Consider the following 17,922-nt stretch of genomic DNA (forward strand, 5'->3'; position numbering starts at 1 on the left):
GCAGGATATAAATTTGAGGCCTAGTATTTAGGCGCTGGGTGACAGGTATGGGTTTAGTGACAGAATTAGACTTGGAAATACACAGTAGCGGGTGTGTGTGAAGTTATTCTGAATGACCCAATGTGCACCTTGAATATTATATACCCTTTTAGGGATAGATTTCAAATAGCTCTGATATAGCAGAAACCACTAAATTATGAAATTGCTAAATTGGGAATTGTATTTCAACCCAGAACAAGAAATGTGCTTGAACGGACACTAAATAACTCGCCCAGCTACAGCACTAACGAGAGATTTAGCAGGATATAAATTTGAGGCCTAGTATTTAGGCGCTGGGTGACAGGTATGGGTTTAGTGACAGAATTAGACTTGGAAATACACAGTAGCGGGTGTGTGTGAAGTTATTCTGAATGTCCCTATGTGCACCTTCAATATGATCTACCCTTTTAGGGATAGATTTCAAATAGCTCTGATATAGCAGAAACCACTAAATTATGAAATTGCTAAATTGGGAATTGTATTTCAACCCAGAACAAGAAATGTGCTTGAACGGACACTAAATAACTCGCCCAGCTACAGCACTAAGGACAGATTTAGCTGGATATAAATTTGAGGCCTAGTATTTAGGCGCTGGGTGACAGGTATGGGTTTAGTGACAGAATTAGACTTGGAAATACACAGTAGCGGGTGTGTGTGAAGTTATTCTGAATGACCCTATGTGCACCTTGAATATTATATACCCTTTTAGGGATAGATTTCAAATAGCTCTGATACAGCAGAAACCACTAAATTTTTAAATTGCTAAATTGGGAATTGTATTTCAACCCAGAACAAAAAATGTGCTTTGACGGACACTAAATAACTTTCCCAGCCACAACAGGACAGCGGTAACGAGAGATTTAGCGGGATATAAATTTGAGGCCTAGTATTTAGGCGCTGGGTGACCGGTATGGATTTAGTGACAGAATTAGACTGGGATATGGCCAAAAAATAACCACACTATTGCTGGTTAAATGCACTTGGTGATGGGCGCAGCTTGCCCCTGATGTAGTATATGGCCAAAAAATGAACAGACTATTGCTGGTTAAATGCACTTGGTGTCACAGCTTGACCAACCACACTACTGAGGGTTAAATGCACTTGGTGACGGGCGCAGCTTGCCCATGATTTAGTATATGGCCAAAAAATGAACAGACTATTGCTGGTTAAATGCACTTGGTGTGATAGCTTGACCAACCACACTACTGAGGGTTAAATGCACTTGGTGTGACAGCTTCACCCTGATGTAGGCTTTAGCCAAAAAACAACCACACCATTGAGGGTTAAATGCACTTGGTCGCAGCTTGTGCTGGCGCACCACAAGACACAAAATGGCCGCCGATCACCCCAGAAAAATGTGACTGACAAACGGTCTGGGCAGCCTAAAAACAGTGAGCAATTGAGGATCAGCAGCTCAATGATCCACAGCTGCAGATCGATCAGTTAATCAAGTCCTTTGGAGGAGTTAATCTGCCTAATTTCGCCCTACTGTCGCAGCCGCAACCTCTCCCTACGCTAATCAGAGCAGAGTGACGGGCGGCGCTATGTGACTCCAGCTTAAATAGAGGCTGGGTCACATGGTGCTCTGGCCAATCACAGCCATGCCAATAGTAGGCATGGCTGTGATGGCCTCTTGGGGCAAGTAGTATGACGCTTGTTGATTGGCTGCTTTGCAGCCTTTCAAAAAGCGCCAAGAAAGCGTCACAAAAGCGCGAAGAAAGCGACGAACACCGAACCCGAACTTTTACGAAAATGTCCGGGTTCGGGTCCGTGTCACGGACACCCCAAAATTCGGTACGAACCCGAACTATACAGTTCGAGATCGCTCATCCCTACTGCCTAGGAAAAGCCTATTCCTCCTCAGCGAGTTTGTCCCCACACAGCAGAAGGTACATTTAAAGCAGAAGTACTCATTCCTGCCAATCATTGTCTACACCTGCTGGGACCAAGAGACCAAAGCTGTATATCGCTTGGATGCAGGTTATTTCAAGAAAAGCAACATTTGAACTTCATCTAAAGGTCTGGACATCATTTATTCTGCCAAGTTCCTCTATTACTCCCACTATCACTACACTCAAATTTATTGCAAGTGAGCCAGGAGTCCGGCCGTACCCAGGTAGGAGACACCGTGACACAACTAACATCAAGCTATAGGGACATTATAGGCCATTACACCACTCTGGCATTCCTAATCTGGGACGTGCGTTATAACACCTTGGAAGGGCCCTGGGATAGTACCCTGCGCACGCTGCAATTGGCGTCACGAACAAATACTGAATATTATCCACCCGTACCTGGCCACTGCACTACTTCCGTCAGCCTCATAGAAGTGAATGGAGAGGTGGCCGCGCTTTCCATTTGTTTCTACGGAACTGCCGTAAGGATGAATGGAGGATGGCTCAATTTTCTGGCTTCGTTCTAGAGACAGGTGAAGGTCCCAGACGTGGGACCCACACATATCAGACATTGGTGGCCTAACACAAGGCTATGTATGAGATGGAACAACCCCTTTATGCTAGCATTTCTTAATGAAAATGTAAAAAAAAAAAATGATGACCCCTGTCCAGCATTTCTGCATGATCCCTGGCCCAGATGTCCATGAAGACGACCTTCAGGGTTTTAAGGCTTTGTAAGGAGGTTATAGGTTATAAGTCATTCTCTCTGCCGGGTTTCATGCCAGGTCATCTGCTGAAACAAATGCACTTTCTGGCAAATAAAAAAGGAAATTGAATTCAGCAGATGCCACGATGACATCATCAGGGCATTGTTCGGCTGAATGGGTTAATTGTCCATGTCGTTTCGGTCACTTAGAAGACTTTTTTCTCTGGCTGCAGCCAACGAACGACTGGTGGTGGAAAGTAATTAGTCCTACTCTCCGCACAAAGTTCAAGTCGTATTGGCAGGCAGAAATGGGCTTCGCGGGGCTGCTTCCTAGTTTGATGCCATCGGATTACCTTGGCGGCGGTCCAGCCTGCGTGTCATTTGCCTGCTGTACTTACCATGGAAACAAAAGATGGTACCGTGCCAAGAGAGCAGCTGGTGAATGGATGGCAGATTATATACCAGCATACCCGATGGCGCAGCATACAAAGTCTTCACATCACTGCCTAATAAAAGAAGGCTGCAACAAAAGGAATAACAAATTGGATTATTGACACAAGGTCGGTTCACGTGCCCACCTGCTGGCCGTGAACCACCTGCCCACCTGCTGGCCGGTGCTTCCCTGCTTTATGCAAATGATTTTTGGGGAAGGATAGGGTAGGAGGACAGGAGGTCCGACCGCTTATTCGATACTGATATTAAAGGGAAATGGGTGGTCGCAGACATGCAGCAGCACAGAGTATTTCAGGAGATGGGGTAGAGGCATAGCTAAGAGATGCTGGGTATTTGCCCCGGCTGCTGAGTGCTGAGAGTGGGGCACCAATGTGTCCTGCTTCCTGTTAAGATTAAAGACCGAGGCAGCAAATTGAACCATTCCCTGGGGTAACGTGTAGGGTAATTACAATTGTGGTGTTGATGATGATAGGCCTGCTGATCTTTTATCAGACGACAAACTGTCCACTCATATGATATCGGTGGTGACAGTGTCATAAGGTAAAGAGAAGAAAAGTACAAGGAACAGGGTCTGCAGCAGCACAGAGTATTTCAGATAATGGACTGTGTGCCGATCCTGTGACTCATGTAATGAGATGACTGAGGACACAGCTGCATGTGACAGAGAGAGTTTGATAAGGAGTAGAGTCCACAGCAGCACAGAGTAGTTCAGGAGAGGCTGTGGCCTGCACCCTCATGTAGAGATTTTAGCGAGGAAGAGGCTATAGCCAGTGTCACGGTGTTAAGAGAGGACGGGACACAAGTGGAAGGTCAACAGTGGAGGCAGCAGCCTGTCCAGACACTTCTCTATGATGTTTAGGATAAGTCTCTTTAGATACGGTGAGATATTGAGGAAACTAGATCATGGTCCTTGGATTTATTTTAAAAAAATTCTTAAATAATTCACTTTTTATTCTCTTTAAAAAAAAAAATTGACTAAATGCCCATGATGATGCTGACTTTACCTAAACTTGCTCTGACAGTCCCATGACCTTGAGACACTTTCACCGAAGTCTCGTCAGTTTCTGCAGATGTCCCTACACAAAATCTGCCAAAAGCTGTGGGAACGTACCGCAGCTGAGAAGACAATGTCAACATTGTGCTGAGTTATCCTCTGTGGCTCACTATACAGCCTAGAATACAGATACGTGGGAGGATACAATCTTATTTTTTTTCCTTGTGTATGAGAATCCACTAGTCTGGTGAGGGTATACAGACGCTGGGTATTGAAAGTGTTAATTGCAGCGTTCATCTGGGTCTGGTGAATTGAAAGATATTCTCCCAACCTGCCTGGTGACTTTGCGTGGTAAAAAAAATTATTGCATGATCTGGGGTAATGGAGGGATGAAAGGATGCATCCTGGTGGTCTAGGTTAGTAAATGGGTTAATGTCAGTATTCCTGATGGTCTGGGGTAGTGGATGGGGTTAATGCCGCCACCTCTGCTAGACATGTGCAGGCTGTGTTCTCCAAGTTATATTTCTATTTGATATTCCATCAATATAATAATCCACAAGCCCAGCAAATTCATGGTACATCATAAAGTTGTAAGTTGTAAGTAGACGTTTCATCACATGGGCCAAGATTTAGTTTGCTTTCCTAACACTATATAATAATACTGTTCCTATGTATAAGAATATAAGTACAATAATACCGCCCCTATGTACTAGAATATAACTACTGTAATACTGTTCTTATGTACAAGAGTATAACAACTATAATACTGCTCCTATGTACAAGAATATAATTACTATAATACTGCTCCTATGTACAAGAATATAACTACTATAATACTGTTTCTATGTACAAGACTATAACTACTATAATACTGCCTCCTATGTACAAGAATATAACTACTATAATACTGCTCCTATGTACAAGAATATAACTACTATAATACTGCCCCTATGTACAAGAATATAACTACTATAATACTGCTCCTATACACAAGAATATAACTACTATAATACTGCACCTATGTACAAGAATATAACTACTATAATACTGCCTCCTATGTACAAGAATATAACTACTATAATACTGCCTCCTATGTACAAGAATATAACTACTATATTACTGTCTCCTATGTACAAGAATATAACTACTATAATACTGCCTCCTATATACAAGAATATAACTACTATAATACTGCCTCCTATGTACAAGAATATAACTACTATAATACTGCCTCCTATGTACAAGAATATAACTACTATAATACTGCCTCCTATGTACAAGAATATAACTACTATAATACTGCTCCTATGTACAAGAATATAACTACTATAGTGGCAATGCCATAAGATCCAATCGTATTGGAAACTGGTAGAGTCACTGATAAATCATATCTGCAAAACCAGGATTGTCCTGGACGCTAAGCTCGTCCTGTTATGGTGCCCTAATAGTACCCTCACTCCCGCCAAGAACAATCTCCCGACGATGCTGATCACAGCAGCTAAGTTACTTATACCCTTTCTATGGAAAGATGACACCCCTCCGACTCTCCCTATGTGGACCGATAAGGTGGACCAGATATACCGCTTTGAGGAGCTGGCGCATTGGGAAACCAACACACGTCCCCGCTTCTTAAAATTGTGGTCCCCGTGGAGAGCGTATAGGAATTTTACATGACAGAGCAGGTTTCTTCCCTTCCCTGTTCTCCCTACCCCCTCTCCTCCCTAAATGTTCCTTCCCATGTTCCCCCTCCCCCCTCTTGCTGTATATCTCTGACTGATGGCTATAATCGCTTGTTGTGTCTACACGTGACTTGTATGATGGATATTTATTCTTGTGCCTTAATGTCACTGTACTGATGTCATGTGTGGGCATGTGGCCTTGATTTTACTTTAATAAAAAGAAATATGGTTAAGAATATAACTACTATAATACTGCCCCTTATGTACAAGAATATAACTACTATAATACTGCTCCTATGTACAAGAATATAACTACTATAATACTGCCTCCTGTGTACAAGAATATAACTACTATAATACTGCTCCTATGTACAAGAATATAACTACTAAAATACTGCTCCTATGTACAAGAATATAACTACTATAATACTGCTCCTATGTACAAGAATATAATTACTATAATACTGCTCCTATGTACAAGAATATAACTACTATAATACTGCTCCTATGTACAAGAATATAACTACTATAATACTGCTCCTATGTACAAGAATATAACTACTATAATACTGCTCCTATGTACAAGAATATAACTACTATAATACTGCTCCTATGTACAAGAATATAACTACTATAATACTGCTCCTATGTACAAGAATATAACTACTGTAATACTGCTCCTATGTACAAGAATATAACTACTATAATACTGCTCCTATGTACAAGAATATAACTACTATAATACTGCTCCTATGTACAAGAATATAACTACTATAATACTGCCTCCTATGTACAAGAATATAACTACTATAATACTGCCTCCTATGTACAAGAATATAACTACTATAATACTGCCTCTTATGTACAAGAATATAACTACTATAATACTGAGCCTATGTACAAGAATATAACTACTATAATACTGCCTCCTATGTACAAGAATATAACTACTATAATACTGCTCCTATATACAAGAATATAACTACTATAATACTGCTCCTATGTACAAGAATATAACTACTATAATACTGCTCCTATGTACAAGAATATAACTACTATAATACTGCTCCTATATACAAGAATATAACTACTATAATACTGCTCCTATGTACAAGAATATAACTACTATAATACTGCTCATATGTACAATAATATATCTACTATAATACTGCTCCTATGTACAAGAATATAACTACTATAATACTGCTCCTCTAATGTACAAGAATATAACTATTATAATACTGCTCCTCTAATGTACAAGAATATAACTACTATAATACTGCTCCTATGTACAAGAATATAACTACTATAATACTGCCTCCTATGTACAAGAATATAACTACTATAATACTGCCTCCTATGTACAAGAATATAACTACTATATTACTGTCTCCTATGTACAAGAATATAACTACTATAATACTGCCTCCTATGTACAAGAATATAACTACTATAATACCGCTCCTATGTACAAGAATATAACTACTATAATACTGCCTCCTATGTACAAGAATATAACTACTATATTACTGTCTCCTATGTACAAGAATATAACTACTATTATACTGCCTCCTATGTACAAGAATATAACTACTATAATACCGCTCCTATGTACAAGAATATAACTACTATAATACTGCCTTCTATGTACAAGAATATAACTACTATAACACTGCTCCTATGTACAAGAATATAACTCCTATAATACTGCCTCCTATGTACAAGAATATAACTACTATAATACTGCTCCTAAGTACAAGAATATAACTACTATAATACTGCTCCTATGTACAAGAATATAACTACTATAATACTGCTCCTATGTACAAGAATATAACTACTATAATACTGCTCCTATGTACAAGAATATAACTACAGTTATTGGCTGCAGCAAAGCATGTGACCATGTCCATTCAGTGCTGGATGTAAACAGTCCGTGAACCGAGACATGGACACATCATTAGGCAGTGCCGAGGCCTGTGGCGGTGGGGAACAGGTAAGTATGACATTTCTGTTTCAGGAGGCAGGCTGTGGTTATTTATTCCCATCCCTTTCATTGCTGTGAAGCTTTCCTGATGTTCCAGGACTTTCTCCTCTGAATTGTGACCCGTTTCCTGTATCTCGGATGGTTACAGTGTGTCCTATATGTGCAGCATTTACAATCGGCCCACTCAGGCACTGCTAGAATTTCCGGGAGCTCGGCTTTTGTGTCTGTGGGTCATTATACATTCTTCTTTTCCCTTCTCGATTTCACAGACATTCTGCACTTTCATGACTTGTTCACCGGGACTGAGAAACACATTATGTCTGGCAGGATGTTGTCAGACACGGAGGACGCAGAATTTTATGGCATTCCCATATGTAGAATTCTATAGAAGTCACTGCCCTGTAAACTTACATAACCCAGAGGCTTCGATTTTGGAATTTTGATCACTTTTTTTTTTTTTTTACTTCCCTCCATTGTATTTTATGTTTTCATTTCCATTTTATTTAGAATATTTGAGGATAGAGGTAATAACTGAATAAACAGAGGCCGGGGCCAAAAATGGACAAAAATAGGAAATCCCTTAGGTTTACAGGGAACTAATATATTATATGTACAAAGAGACATATATGCTGTACAGTACTTCACATGGAAGTGGCAGAAAGATAGTTTATAGGCAAAGGCAAAGGGTATGGATTTATTTTTAGGTCATTGTGTCTGAACATCGCCATAAATATCGTTAGTACATCCGCACATTTAGAAAGATTGTTCAGTTCTTGAAGGAGTGCAGCTGAAAGGGTGCGGAGGTAGCAGTCACACGTGGCCCTAATCTTTGACAGGGGCCAAAACCCTTCTGCTACACAAGAAAACACTAGTATTAAAAATGGCGCATGAACTTGAAGCTCATGGGAGCCAATGGAAAATCTGCAACAGCCCCCATTAACAGACTTTGCATTAGTGCCCAGGAGTTTTAAGTCTACGTCAAGTCAGCGATAAACTAATCAAAGGATGCTCTACACACTATTTTGAGGGAATATAATGTACTATTGTATTGGCATCTGTGCCCGTTATATTATATGGGGCATCTGGGTCCAGCATATAACTATGGGGCATCTGGGTCCAGCATATAACTATGGGCATCTGGGTCCAGCATATTACTATGGGGCACCTGGGTCCAGCATATAACTATGGGGCATCTGGGTCCAGCATATAAGTATGGGGCACCTGGGTCCAGTATATAATTATGGGGCATCTGTATCCAACATATTATTATGGGGCATCTGGGTCCAGCATATAACTATGGGGCATCTGTGTCTCACATATTATTATGGGGCATCTGACTGACATAAACTGTCAAGGGGGCATGTCCTTTCTGGGGAATTCTATGATGGGATGCATCTTTATGTGTAATTCAGGGTTTGTGGCTATGGGTGTCCACTGTGTAATACAGGCTTTTCAATTGGTCTGACCCAGATGTAATCCAGGTGATGGGTGTCTGAGCTGTAGTCCTTCACCTGCAGCAAGGTCTGTATAGCTGTAGTAGCTGGTCACTCAGCTGACTGTAGTGCTGTAGCTTTGAATATATCTGTAGCTCTATATTATTGCAACCTCTCTGGAGTAGCGGTCACACAGATGAGCTGGGCCTAATCCTGGTCCATAAAAACCTTGGGGTCGGAGCAATCAGATGTGCTTCCTCTCTCCTTGCAGTCTTAGCTAGACCCCCCCCCCCCCTCCTGGAAAACCAAACAATTGCAGATACCCCCAAGGTCTGGGATACAGCACATATCCCAAAATGATGGCTCTTGGAAGGCGAGGAGGAAAGAATCAATCAGCAAAAATTAAAACGGCTGCATTGGGGTGGAGTTCACCTTGGAACTAGGTCTTACTTTGGATGTAAGAGATGACCTATAATCAGCGGATTTGTGGAAATATTTATCAACTTTACAGTCAAATTGTGTCATTTTCCTCTACAATGACAACTTCAGAAATTACAATTAATTTTCCATGATATTTTGCTTAGTTGCCTAATTTCCTCTGCAATGTCACCGTTGACCGTCTGCTTGAAAATATTGATAAACTGAGTGAAGTTTTAAGGAGTCAACGCTGTGAATTCTGCAGGACGGAGGTGACTTTGAAATAGTGATAATAATGCACAAAAAATCCAGTGACTTTTTTTTAACTTGGGTGAACATAAAACTTAAGTTGCTGACTCTTAAAGGGCAGATGATTTACTGGCGTCTGCGGCTGTAGGGCCCCTTTCACACGACCGAGGAAAAATGATTCATTACCACGAAGCGCGAGGAAATTCGGGTTTGTGGCGAATCAAATTTTTCCTAAACTTCAGATCGAATTCGACTTCGGACGCTTCGATTTGCTCAACACTAGAAGTCACCTATGATTAGTATCATCACTATCATAGACCCTCTACAAGTAAATTATAGCATCAAAATAATAACAGGAATAATAATAATAATAATAAATAATAATTAGTGATGAGAGGAGTGTTGAAAAATTTGATTTGCCGAATTTTACAAAATATTTTGCTTCATGACAAATTACTTTTTCATGAAGCGCATTTCTTTGTATGTATTGGGTGCAATGACAGGGAACAACAATTGCGCCGCTCCCCATCATTGTATCCCTTAGATGCCGCATTCATAGCTGATTGCAGCATCTGACAGCAATAATACAGTGTAAAAAAAAAAAAAAATAATCATACTTACCCCATCCATTTGATTGCGAAGAGCCGGCCGCCACAATCCTGATTGACGATCTAGTGAGGAATCTTGCGCGGCCTGTGGTGACTTAGGCCTCTTTCACACAGGCGTGTCCGGAATAGGTCCGGATGTGTCCCGGTGCATTGCGGCAAACCCGGACGAGTAGGAACGCAATTGCAGTCACTTTTGACTGCGATTGCGTTCTGATGTTCAGTTTTTATCGCGCGGGTGCAATGTGTTTTGCGGTACCCAGACCCAAACTTCTTCACAGAAGTTCAGGTTTGGGTTAGTTGTAGTGTAGATTGTATTATTTCCTCTTATAACATGGTTATAAGGGAAAATAATAGCATTCTAAATACAGAATGCATAGTACAATAGCGCTGGAGGGGTTAAAAAAATAAAATAAAAATTTAACTCACCTTAATCCACTTGTTCGCGCAGCCCGGCTTCTCTTCTGTCTTGTTCTGTGAGGAATGGGACCTTTGATGACGTCACTACGCTCATCACATGGTCCATCACATGGTGATGAATCATGTGATGAGCGTCCTATTCTTCACAAAAGAAGACAGAAGAGATGTCGGCTGCGCGAACAAGTGGATTAAGGTGAGTTAAATTTTTATTTTATTTTTTTAACCCCTCCAGCGCTATTGTACTATGCATTCTGTATTCAGAATGCTATTATTTTCCCTTATAACCATGTTATAAGGGAAAATAATAATGATCGGGTCCCCATCCCGATCGTCACCTAGCAACCATGCGTGAAAATCGCACCGCATCCGCACTTGCTTGCGGATGCTTGCGATTTTCATGCAACCCCATTAATTTCTATGGGGCCTGCGTTACGTGAAAAACGCACAAAGAGGAGCATGCTGCGATTTTCACGCAACGCACAAGTGATGCGTGAAAATTACCGCTCGTGTGCATAGCCCCATATAAATGAATGGGTCAGGATTCAGTGCGGGTGCAATGCGTTCAACTCACGCATTGCAGCCGCGCGGAAAACTCGCCCGTGTGAAAGGGGCCTTATGTGACGGGATTTTGTGCGGGATCTTCAATCAAGATGGCGGCGGCAGGCTCTTCGCACTTAATTGGATAAGGTAAGTATGATTATTTTCTTTTTTTACCGCCATTCAGGGAAAATTGATTCGCTACCATGAAGCGCAAGGAAATTCAGTTTTGCGGCGAATCAGATTTTCCCTGACATTCGGATTGAGATTCGCTCAACACTAATAATAATAATAATTCTTGTAGAATTGCTTGTTTTTTTTTTACAAAAACTTCCACCGGAGACATCAAAGGGAATGAAAATGTGGTTAATCCTCTTCCGATACTGTTAGATATGAAGCAATTCCACTTCAAAGAAAGAGTTTCATGACTAGAAAACACAGAACGGTTCGTCACTGACCGGCCGACACTTGTCTATATCATGTTTGCTTTGCTATGTAGTATTTGTACAGCGGGGGGGTCAGACCTGAATACAGCTCTGAGATGTACAGGTATCTGGACAGTAATTAGGATGATTGATACATTGTTGTTGCCTCCAGTAAATTATTTATTACAATGTTGGTTGGAAGGTCAGTGGATTCTCTGTGGAATAAGCCCAGATGACATAAAAATACTTGTGCATGTAGTCAGGGTCGGACTGGGGTGCCTAGGGCCCACCAGCAAAATTTATATTTGGATACGTTCAAATATTACCAGCTCACACAGCAGCAAGGTGCTACCAGATGATTGAATATGGGGGTCCCTGCAGGAACTTTGAGAAGGTAGGTCCTGGGGAGAAGAGGACACTGGTGGCTTTCCTCTACACCTAGAAGTCATCTCAGCTCTGATCGTGTCTATAATAATATACTGGAAAGTTTATTTAATACTCTATCAGGTTTTTTATATGAACATAGGCTGGTGGAGGTGCTGGACATTGAATATATGTATGGAGTGCAGTAAGTCTACTGTGTTATGTGCCACTTGTGCAGGGGTGGGAGACTAGGGGCCCACTTTGCTCAGGGGCCCACCGGGGATTCACCTGTACCCCTGTGGGCCAGTCCGAGCCTGACTGTAGTGAAAGGGCGCAGTCACACAACAGATTTAAAAAATCCGCCACCAAAAATCATTGTGGAATCTGCCCTGATTTTAAAAGCAAGTTATTTTAAAGGGGTTATCCGACACTAACAAAAGCCCCCCCCCCCCATACGCAGGGCCCCTCACAATGAATATACCAGGGTCCTCGCTCCCTGCGCCGCTCCTGGTCCCCGCACTGCCACTGCTGCTTCTCCCCGTGCGCGGATGAAAACATCCGGTGTCAGCTGGAGCAGCCAATGGCAGACGGGGACGAGTCTCCCTAGCATCGCGGGTGACATTAGGGATGCTCGTCCGCGTCACCGCTTGCAATTGATTGCCCCCCCCCCCCGACACCGGATTTTTTCATCTGAGCACGTGTGGAGACCAGGAGCGGCGCACATTTTGGGCATTTTTTTACACGTTTTTTAGGGGTGTATTCTTCAATGCAAAACTGCATTTTCTGCTCGCGTATGCCGTGATTTTATTTTCTTCCACTTTCGATTAATTTCAATAGGAGATTCAGCATGGATTCTGCACCGAGATAGGGCATGCTGCTTCTTTTTTCTGGCACGGTAAGAACTGCACTGGAAAAAAAAAACAAGCACTGCCTCCCATTAAAATAAGGCTGCTTGGAGTCATCTTTTGGCACGGATTCTGATGCGGAGAATGCAGCAAAACCAGTGCCTTAATACTGGCATACCATCACTCATTATAACCACCATACTGTACCATGGGTAAATAATACTGTCATACCATTATTAAAATGGCCAACATACCACTACCAATATAACAATACCTTTACTGAACAATAGAGATGGCCATGCGGTTCGCCCGTTTCGCGTCGAACTTTGCTTGTTCGCCGAACATGCAAACATATGGCGATATTCGCACGCGCCATATTTTTTTTCATAGCGCCGAACTATGACCCATGACACATCCATCAGGTGGTACAGGACAGCCAATTGAGACGTTTCAGCACATGGACGCACCCCCACCCTATAACAGAACCTGATCTGGCTGCCATTTTACATTCAGTCTTTTGCCAGTGTAGGGAGAGGTTGCTGTGTGGAGCAGGGACAGGCTGTTAGGGACACCAAATGCTAGTTAATAGGGCCACAAAAGTCCTTTTAAGGACTGGTATAGGTGTGCTATCGATAGGTGTGATATACTTATAATATACTCTCTATATAGTGCATTTATATTGTGCAGCAGTGGTGTGCGGTTCTGCTGAGATACCGCAGCTATACAGAGGGACAAACGCTATTGGAGTAACTAATTGCAACGGGTGTGATATACCTGTTGCCCCCCAAAAAAACTGCTTGAGGGGTGTGATATACCTTTTTCTACAAATACTGCTCTTCTCTACGGGCAGATGGTCATTTTGAAAATGACAGGAAGAGGCAGGCCATTCCGCAGGGGTGGTAGCGGTCGGGCAGGTGCACCAGGCAGATGCCTAAGTGGGAAGTTGCAGAAGGTGCGTGCGATTACGTCAAAGGACGCACCAGAGTTGGTTGAGTGGCTCACTCAGCCTTCCGCTTCTGCACCCTCCTCATCCTCTGTATCTGCACCCTCCTCACTCTCTGCTGTGTGCACCCCCAAAGACACCACTACCATAGCCCCTCCACTCGAGTCAGAGGAATTATTTTCCCATCCATTCCCAGACCTTACCAATGTGCAGCCATTCTTGGCATCGGATGAGGAAGAGGAGGTATCAACGGCCGCCACCCAGCGGTCTGACGACAGTACCCAGATCAGCCCAAGGAGGGTGGTCCCCGTTGCCTACTCCGAGATCTCTAATGTCAGTGGTGGTGAAGGTGACGATGATGACGTGTCGATGGACGTCACGTGGGTGCCCACAAGAGAGGAAGATGAGGGGAGTTCAGAGGGAGAGACGGAGCAGCAGATAGGGAGGAGAAGGAGGAGAAGCAGGCAGAACTTACAGTGCACAGGAGGCAAAAAACAGACTGCTAATGTATCTGGAGCGAGCCATCCACCATGCACGGTCACATCTTGCGCTCCCAGTAGGCCGGCACATGGCTCCACGGTGTGGGATTTTTTTAGCGTGTCAGCTGCTGATAATAGTGTTGCCATCTGCAGCCTGTGCTGTCAACGCATAAGTCGCGGTAAGCCCAACACTCACCTAGGGATGACCGCCTTAAGAAGGCATCGGGCCTCCCATCACCGAGCCCAGTGGGAGCAACACCGTCAGAACCCACAAAGCCACACTCCCAGTGCTCCACGTCCTGCCTCTTCTCCATCTCCTCTCTCCTCCCATTTGTCTTCCACTCCACCTTCCACCTTTCCGTCGTCGCGTTCATCTGGCCCAAGGCAGGCTTCCATGGCCCAAATGTTCGAGCGTATGAAAATAATGATGCTGGATAATCCTCTTGCCCAACGACTGACCACTGGCTTGTCGGAACTGCTAGCCCGCCAACTACTGCCATATAAATTGGTGGACTCAGAGGCGTTTAGAAAATTTGTGGCCATTGCCACACCGCAATGGAAGGTCCCCGGAAGGAAATATTTCTCCCAGAAGGGCATCCTAGCTATATGGCCATGTTCAGCGGCAAGTGAATATATCTCTGGCACACTGTGTCGGTGCCAAGATACATCTGACCACAGACACGTGGTCTAGCAAACACGGGCAGGGAAGGTACATAACTTTTACTGACCACTGGGTGAACCTTCTGACGGCCGTCAAGCATGTAACCCGTGGCACCCGTGTGGATTTGATGTTACCGCCACAGATTGCATGCAGCCCTGCCTCCTCTCCTCCTCCTACTCCATCCTCTGTCTCCTCCTCAGCTGACTCCTCCTTTTCCAATGCTACCGCCTCTTCCGCTGCGCCCCCCAAGCTCAGAAACACAGAATTTATTTAACATGCCAGGTGAGACGTTGCCATGCTGTGCGGTGGCGGTTGTGCCTGAAAGCCAAGAGCCACACCGGTCCTCCACTGCTTTTAGCTCTGCGGTCACAGGCCGATCTGTGGCTAACCCTGCTCAATTTGACAGTTGGTAAAGTGGTGTGCGACAACGGTGCCAATCTGCTGAGCGCGCTGAAACAGGGCAAAATGACACACGTGCCGTGCATGATACACGTCCTAAACTTAGTCGTGCAGCGATTCGTTGCCAAATACCCCGGGGTCCAGGACGTCCTGCGGCAGGCTAGGAAAATCTCTGGCCATTTTAGAAGATCTTACACAGACATGGCTCGCCTTGCTGAAGTTCAGCGGCGACACCACTTAGCTGTCAGATGTCTGATTTGTGACTGCCCGACACGCTGGAACTCCACCATGTATATGCTTGATAGGCTTCTCCAGCAGAAACTTTCCGTTAATGACTACCTGTACGAACTCTGCGGCAGGACAGATTCTGGGGAGCTTGTTTTTTTTTCACTGCGCCAGTGGCTGCTCATGCACGACGCATGCAGGCTTCTGCGGCCATTTAATGAGATCACCAAACTGGTCAGTCGTCGCCAGGGCGCCATCAGTGACATTGTACCTTTTGCCTTCTTTCTGGAGCGTGCATTGCGTCATGTGATTTATCAAGGCGTCGAGGAGCAGGAGCCGGAGGATGAGGAAGTGGCAATGCTGGATGAAGTCCCAGGGGGGGCTACTTCCATCTGAGACAAGTCAGCAGGAGTCTGAAGAGGAGTCAGAGGAGGATGGTGCCGGGGCAGAAGAGGAGCAAGAAGAGCAGGCTTTAAACTTTTCTGGGATCCCTGGTGTTGTCCGTGGCTGGGGGAGGAGACCGAGGACGACATTCTCTTGGGCGATGAGCAGGAGCCAGGCCACTCCACAGCTTCCAATTTAGTGCAAATGTGGGCCTTCATGCTCCAGTGTTTGAAGAGGGACCCGCGTATAAAAAGCATAAAGATCAAGTACCTGTGTGGGTGGCAACATACTTAGACCCCCGGTACAAACAAAAAATGGCGAACATGTTAACAGCATCACAGAGGGCTGTCAGAATGCAGCATTTCCAGGCCTTGCTGCGTGAGATGCTGCATTCTGCTGTTGCGGGCGCTGGCAGAGGAATTTCCACCCACAGTGAAACAGGTGCGGGTACCAATCCAACAGCGCCTGCAAAAAGAGGGTGGTTTGAAGATGTGTTGGTCACTTCGGATATGAGATCATTCTTGCAGCTAACCCACCGACAGCCGCCCTCAGGATCCAGCCTCAGGGAACGCCTAGACTGACAGGTGTCTGACTACATCGGGTTAACGGCCGATGTGGACGCTCTGAGAAGCGAGGAACCCCTTGACTACTGGGTGTGCAGGTTTGACCTGTGGCCAGTGCTGGCACAATTTGCCATGGAACTCTTGGCTTTCTCCTCGTTGAGTGTCCTGTCCGAAAGGATGTTCAGCGCAGCAGGGGGGATTGTGACCGATAAGCGCACTCGCCTAGCTCACGACATTGTGGACTACCTCACATTTTTAAAAATGAATGAGGCATGGATCTTGGAGGAATTTAACACCTGTGATGACCACGTGTAATTTAATTTCCTCATGCCAGCCCACACATATCCGCCACCAACCAGAAAAAAGAATGGTCCTTGGCTTATGTATATACAGCGGCATAAAAGGCCTTTTATGTCGGGTGAATGCCTAATTTTTGGGGCCTGTACTGGCCGACAGTTACATATTTATCCTGTGACCGCCTAATGTACCTCCAGCCACAGAATCCAAAGTTCTGTGATGTCAGGTGAATACCTATTGCCAAATTGTTGGGGCCTGTACTGGCCAACAGTTAAATTTTTCATCTCTAGCCACATAATCACACCCTTGTCTCACTCCTCTGCCTCTCATTATGGTGGCGTATGAACCGCATTCACCATAAGGACCTTCTAATGTCACAGGGTCATGTGACTGTGCCTCCCACCCCGTACTGTGCCTCTCACCCGGTACTGTGCCCCCTTATTTCCTGCATTGTGCCCTCTTACCACACCCTGTGCAGTGCCCCTAGTCATTTCCTGTACTGTGCCCTCTTATACCCATTTATCCGGTCACGGTATGGCGGTGTTATCCGGTCACTGTACAGAGGTGTCATCTGGTCAAAGTATGGAGGTGGTATCCAATAACTGGATGGCCATAACTGTATCCCTTTCCCTGCCCATGCCATCCTTTTTTAGACCTGGCATGAGCGGGAAAAATATGCAGATTGTGGTGCTAAGGACCTTTGCGCCACATTCTGTGTCAGAAATACGCCTAACATAGACATATTTCTATATAATGAAATGATCACCTAATTGTATTATTATTCGGGGGTAGGGCTAATATCTTTATATTATATAGATTCTAGTGTATTATACTGTGTCCTGTATTTCCCAGTAGAAAATGATCCTTGGGAAACACAGTCCTCATCCCTGACCACCAGGAGCAGGTAGCGCTCTGTCAGTACAT

The sequence above is a fragment of the Bufo gargarizans genome, chromosome 5, assembly GCF_014858855.1.
Source record: "Bufo gargarizans isolate SCDJY-AF-19 chromosome 5, ASM1485885v1, whole genome shotgun sequence".
Lineage (NCBI taxonomy): Eukaryota > Metazoa > Chordata > Amphibia > Anura > Bufonidae > Bufo > Bufo gargarizans.